Here is a 6,111-nt window from a genome sequence, read left to right on the forward strand (position 1 = left end):
ATGAACTGTCTGTGCGTGTAAATGCACATCTAGCAGTAACGCAGAAGCCAGAAACCAAAGTTTATCTGTCTGATCCTTTTTCTGGTGACCTCCATGTGTTTTCCAACTTTAGAAAATAGTTGTATGCTATACTTTAAGCTTAAGCCACACTCTTCTGGTTCTGAAGCACAGCAGATTAGTCTGATTATTACATTGTTGCAGGGGGATACCCAGTCTTGGGCTTTTAGTTTCCCCGCAGATGACCCAGCCAGAGGGTCAGATGAAGCTTTTTTCAATGCCTTAGGCTTACTGTATGTTGATCCTGATCATGCCCACTCAGCTGAAACTAACATTAGTTCATTATGTCAGAAAAAATGCATCGTTGAACAATACTGTTTTGATTTCCACCGCTTGGCATCTGACTCAGGGTGGAATGACCCAGCTCTAAGAAACCAGTTCAGGTCAGTCTTAACTCCATCAAAGATTCCTTAGTACGCTACCCTGAACCAAAGTCATTGAATGAAGCCATGCAAGTAGCCATCCATATAAAAAGGCGTTTACGAGAAAGGCATACAGAAAGGTTTGTTTCTTTGCCCCCCAGTACGCCGCCTACTTCTTCTTCTTCATCAATCCTTCCTGAGCCCTCTCAACCTCTCCTGGAGGATGAGCCCATGCAAATTGGTGCTACCCATTTATCCGCTGGGGAAAGGGCTAGAAGAAGATCTCAGGGACTCTGTGGCAATCACGGCCACTTTTTTCGCCAGATGTCCTAATAAGCCGAGAAACACCAAAGGTCTACTGCAGGTGGGTTCTGCTTCTATAAACTATACTGTGTCAGTTTCCCTCGGAAATAATTCCTGGGCAATAACCTTAGAGGAGGTATTCCACAGGGGTAGCGCCACAGGATATCGGGTGTCATAGTCGAGAATCACCAGTATGTAGGAATGACCTTGAACCGACTTTACCAAGGGTCCCACTATATCCATGGCTATCTTCTAGAATGGGACTTCAATTATGGGCAGAGGGACCAAAGGGCTCTGAAGTGGGTCACCGGAGCGGTCAAATGACAGGTGGGACAAGAGGTACAGTATCTCCTTACCTCTGCTTTCAGACCTGGCTAGTAAAACCGGTCGGTGATCCGTACCTCCATCTTTCAACTCCCAGGTGTCCCTCTAAAACATTGTCATGGGCCATGTCCAGGACCTTGCATCTATACTGTTGGGGTACCAATAATTTTTCTACCACATTTTTTCTCACTTTGGTAACCCGATAAAGCAATCCATTACATATTGTGAAGTGTGGCCACTACTCAGAGCGTCTGTGAACAGCAATTTTCAAATCATGCCACAGATTCTCAATTGGATTTAGGTCTGGACTTTGACTGGGCCATTCTAACACATGAATATGCTTTGATCTAAACCATTCCATTGTAGCTCTGGCTGGATGTTTAGGGTTGTTGTCCTGATGGAAGGTGAACCTCCGCCCCAGTCTCAAGTTTTTTGCAGACTATAACAGGTTTTGTTTTAAGATTGTCCTGTATTTGGCTCCATCCATCTTCCCATCAACTCTGACCAACTTCCCTGTCCCTGCTGAAGAAAAGCATCCCCACAACATGATGCAGCCACCACCATGTTTCACAGTGGGAATGGTGTGTTCAGGGTGATGTGCAATGTTAGTTTTCTTCTACAGATAGCGTTTTGCTTTTAGGCCAAAAAGTTGAAATTTTGTCTCATCTGCCCAGATCACCTTCTTCCACATGTTTGCTGTGTCCCCCACATGGCTTCTCCTAAACTGCAAACTGGACTTCTTATGGCTTTCTTTCAACAATGTCTTTCTTCTTGTCACTCTTCCATAAAGGTCAGATTTGTGGAGAACACGACTAATGGTTGTCCTGTGGACAGATTCTCCCACCTGAGCCGTGCATCTATGCAGCTCCTCCAGAGTTACCATGTGCCTCTTGGCTGCTTCTCTGATGAATGCTCTCCTTGCCCGGCCGGTCAGTTTAGGTGGATGGCTATGTCTTGGTAGGTTTGCAGTTGTGCCATACTCTTTCCATTTTAGGATGATTTATTCAAAGTTTGGGATATTTTTTTCTAACCTAACCCTGCTTTAAACTTCTCCACAACTTTATCCCTGACCTGTCTGGTGTGTTCCTTGGCCTTCATGATGCTGTTTTTTCACTAAGGTTCTCTAACAAACCTTGTAGGGCTTCACAGAACAGCTGTATTTATACTGAGATTAAATTACACACAAGTGGACTTAGGTAACTTCTGAAGGCAATTGGTACCACTAGATTTTAGTTAGGGGTATCAGAGTTAAACGGGGCTGAATACAAATACATGGCACACTTTTCAGAAATGTATTTATAAAAAATGTTGAAAACCATTTATCATTTTCCTTCCACTTGACAAATGTGTGCACTTTGTGTTGGTCTATCACATAAAATCCCAATAAAATACATTTACGTTTTTGGTTGTAACATGACAAAATGTGGAAAATGGCAAGGGGTATGAATACTTTTTCAAGGCACTGCATGTACTGTATATATATATATATATATATATATAAATATATATATATAGACAAGTGAACCGGTGGTAGATATCCCGTCAGTGCATAACGCATACAATATAGATAATATAGGGAGATGCTAATCTACTTGTTTTATATTCAATCACACATACACCATGTACCATACTGACCTACAAAGCTGGAGCCATGATGATAACAGTGTGTGTCTCCAAGATGGTATAGCAGTCACTCGCCCAGCATGCACCAGTCGGTGACATCACTAGTGGGGCGATGTCACCCTGAGGCCCTGTCCCTTATCTATTTAAGCACTGTCACATGGCGGTGCAGGCATTCGGCAGTTAGCCTTTGTCGTGGGCGGAGGTTTTTTTTCTCTGGGTCCTGAGGTGCAGCGGGTGTCATGATTGTTGATGGATCTACATCGGGAGGCATTTTTTTTTTTTTTTAAATAAAGGAATTATCAAAAACTGCCTCCCGTCTTTATCTTTATTTATTTTTAATGCTTTCTTTGATTAATGAGTAGGGGTAGAATGTACCCCATACTCATTCACATGGGAGGGGGCTGGGATCTGGGTGCCCCCTTGTTCCAGATTCTGATAAGCCCGCAGACCCCCACAACCACCACCCAGGGTTGACGGGAAGAAGCCCTTGTCCTCATCAACATGGGGACAAGGTGCCCTCCCCCCATGTTGAGGGTATGTGGTCTGGTATGGTTCAGGAGGCATGGGCTGCATGCTCGGATAAGGGCCTAGTATGGATTTTCGGGGAGACCCCAAACCATCTTTGTTCAAAATTCATACCAGACCTAAGGGCCGTATGGATTTTGGGGGAGACCCCACACCGTTTTTTTTTACATTCTTCTATTGTCAGCAACGGGGTTTTTTTTTTTTGCAACTGGGAAAATCTATTTAAATGTCTTTTTTTTTCGTTATATACAGTATCTCACAAGTTAGTACACCCCTCACATTTTTGTAAATGTCACTGAAGAAATGACACTTTGCTACAATGTAAAGTAGTGAGTGTACAGCATGTATAACAGTGTCAATTTTCAGTACCCTCAAAATAACTCAACACACAGCCATCAATGTCTAAACTGCTGGCAAAAAAGTGTGTACACCCCTAAGTGAAAATGTCCAAATTGGGCTTAATTAGCCATTTTCCCTCCCCGGTGTCATGTGACTCTTTAGTATTACAAGGTCTCAGGTGTGAATGGGGAGCAGGTGTGTTAAATTTGGTGTTATCGCTCTTACTCTTTCATACTGGTCACTGGAAGTTCAACATGGCACCTCATGGCAAAGAACTCTCTGAAGATCTGAAAAAAAGAATTGTTGCTCTACATAAAGATGGCCTAGGCTATAAGAAGATTGCCAAGACCCTGAAATTGAGATCCAGCACGGAGTATCTTTTCAAAGTTGTCACATGAAAAGATATAATAAAATATTTACAAAAATGTGAGGGGTGTACTCACTTTTGTGAGATACTGTTTGTCAGTTTTGCTGCAGCAGGTTCTATACATGTTACAGATGCGTCACTTTACAGTCAGACTAAGGAGACCCACAATGTACTATATTTAACCACTTTCCGCCCGGCCTATAGCAGATTGACGGCCGGGAAGTGGTTCTGTTGTCCTGACTGGGCGTCATATGACATCCAGCAGGATAACATGCCGGTGCACGCCCACGGATGGTGCAGTGATCACGAGTGCAGCATGTCAGTCTGACACGCCGCATCTCCCATCATGGTAAGAAGCCTCTGACAGAGGCTTCTTACCACGTGATAAGCTGTGACCAATCACAGCTCATCATTGCGTGAACCAGGAAGTGCCGGTAAACGGCATTCCTCGGTTCGCACTGACAGGGAGAGCCGATCGGCGGCTCTCCCTGTCAGAGGGGGGGTCTGTGCTGATAATCAGCAGATTTATTATCAGCACAGCCCCATCAGATATGCCACCACAGCTGTCAAAAAGGTGCCCATCAGCTGCCAGTCAGTGCCCCCTCAGGACCCCCTGTCAGTGCCTAATAAAGTGTCAATCAGTGCCAATTAGTGCCCACTACAATGCCAGTCAGTGCTCATCACATTGCCAATCAGTGTCCTACAGTAACACCTGTCAGAACCTCATCAGTACCTCATCACCAGTGCTGCCCATCAGTGCCATCTGTCAGTGCCACCTGTCAGTGCCAATCAGTACCACCTATCAGTGCCAATCAGTGCCTCCTGTCAGTGCCCATCACAGGTGCCTGTCAGTGCTCATCACAGCCGCTTATCAATGCCCATCAGTGCCGCGTGTCAGTGCCCATCAGTGCCACCTATCAGTGCCCATCAGTGTCATCTATCAGTGCTCATCAGTGCCGCCTATCAGTGCCCATCAGTGCTGCATATCAGTGCGGCCTATCAATGCCCATCAATTCTACATATCAGTGCCTCCTCCTCAGTGCCTATCAGTGCCACCTTATCAGGGCCAACTCATCAGTGCCCATCAGTGCCACCTCATCAGTGCCCATCAGTGAAGGAGAAAACAAAATTTTATAACCGAAACGAAGAAAAAACTTTTTCTTCTCAAAAATTTAGTTTTTTTTTAGTTTGTTTAGCAAAAAATAAAAGCCCCAGTGATGATCAAATACCACCAAAAGAAAGTTCTATTTGTGGGAAGAAAATGCTATAAATTTAGTTTGGGTACAGTATTGTATGACCGCGCAATTGTCATTCAAATTGCAACAGCGCTGAAAGCTGAAAATTGTCCTGGGCAGGAAGTGGCGAAAGTGGCTGGTATTGAAGTGGTTAAAAGAATTTTCCATTTTTATTGTTTCACTTTAAGCATCATTAAAATCACGGTTCCTTTAAAAACAATCTTTTAAAAAAAAAATGTTTGCGTTGATACATGTCCCCCATGGCAGTACCCAGGCTCCCATGCCCTTTCTATGGTCAAAAACTTGCATATAAGCCTTCAAAATGGGGACATTTGATTGTTCAGGTTCGGGTCCCATAGACTTTACTAGAGTTTGTGGCTCGGGTCTGAACTTTTTCTCCGTTCAGGATTTCTGGTGCGGATCGACCTGGACGGTGTTCAGCCCATCACTATTTGGCATTGACTGTCCAAAACTTTAATTTGTAATGAAACGCTCATGACAGGACGAATAATGCTGGACAAGACTGTGCAAGGTACACAGAGGAGTCACATGACTGTATTAGTGCTCTGAGTACTAAAAATACTGACCCCTGCATGGAGTATGCATGATGAGAAGGGCCTTGCCTTTAGTGATGGAGAGTTTTTTGGGGACATACATGACAGAGGTTACAAAGGTTACCTTTCACTACTTTGCTGGAGCACTATGAGCATCTGAGCAGTAAAAGATATGAAGATATTCATTCGATTTAGACTCGCCTAAAGCCACCATGTTGGAATGGCATCTTTTATATATATATATATATATATATATATATATATATAAAAAATATACATTTTCGCACAAAAGTATACAATTTTTGAATCAGGAGTAGTATGCCAGCAAGGGCAAAAAAGTAAAAGACATAGTACGACATAGTAAGCAAGATAGAACCGTGTGGCTTGAAGCCTACAAACATTCATATGATAACTAGTAACAT

The sequence above is a fragment of the Aquarana catesbeiana genome, linkage group LG11, assembly GCF_042186555.1.
Source record: "Aquarana catesbeiana isolate 2022-GZ linkage group LG11, ASM4218655v1, whole genome shotgun sequence".
Lineage (NCBI taxonomy): Eukaryota > Metazoa > Chordata > Amphibia > Anura > Ranidae > Aquarana > Aquarana catesbeiana.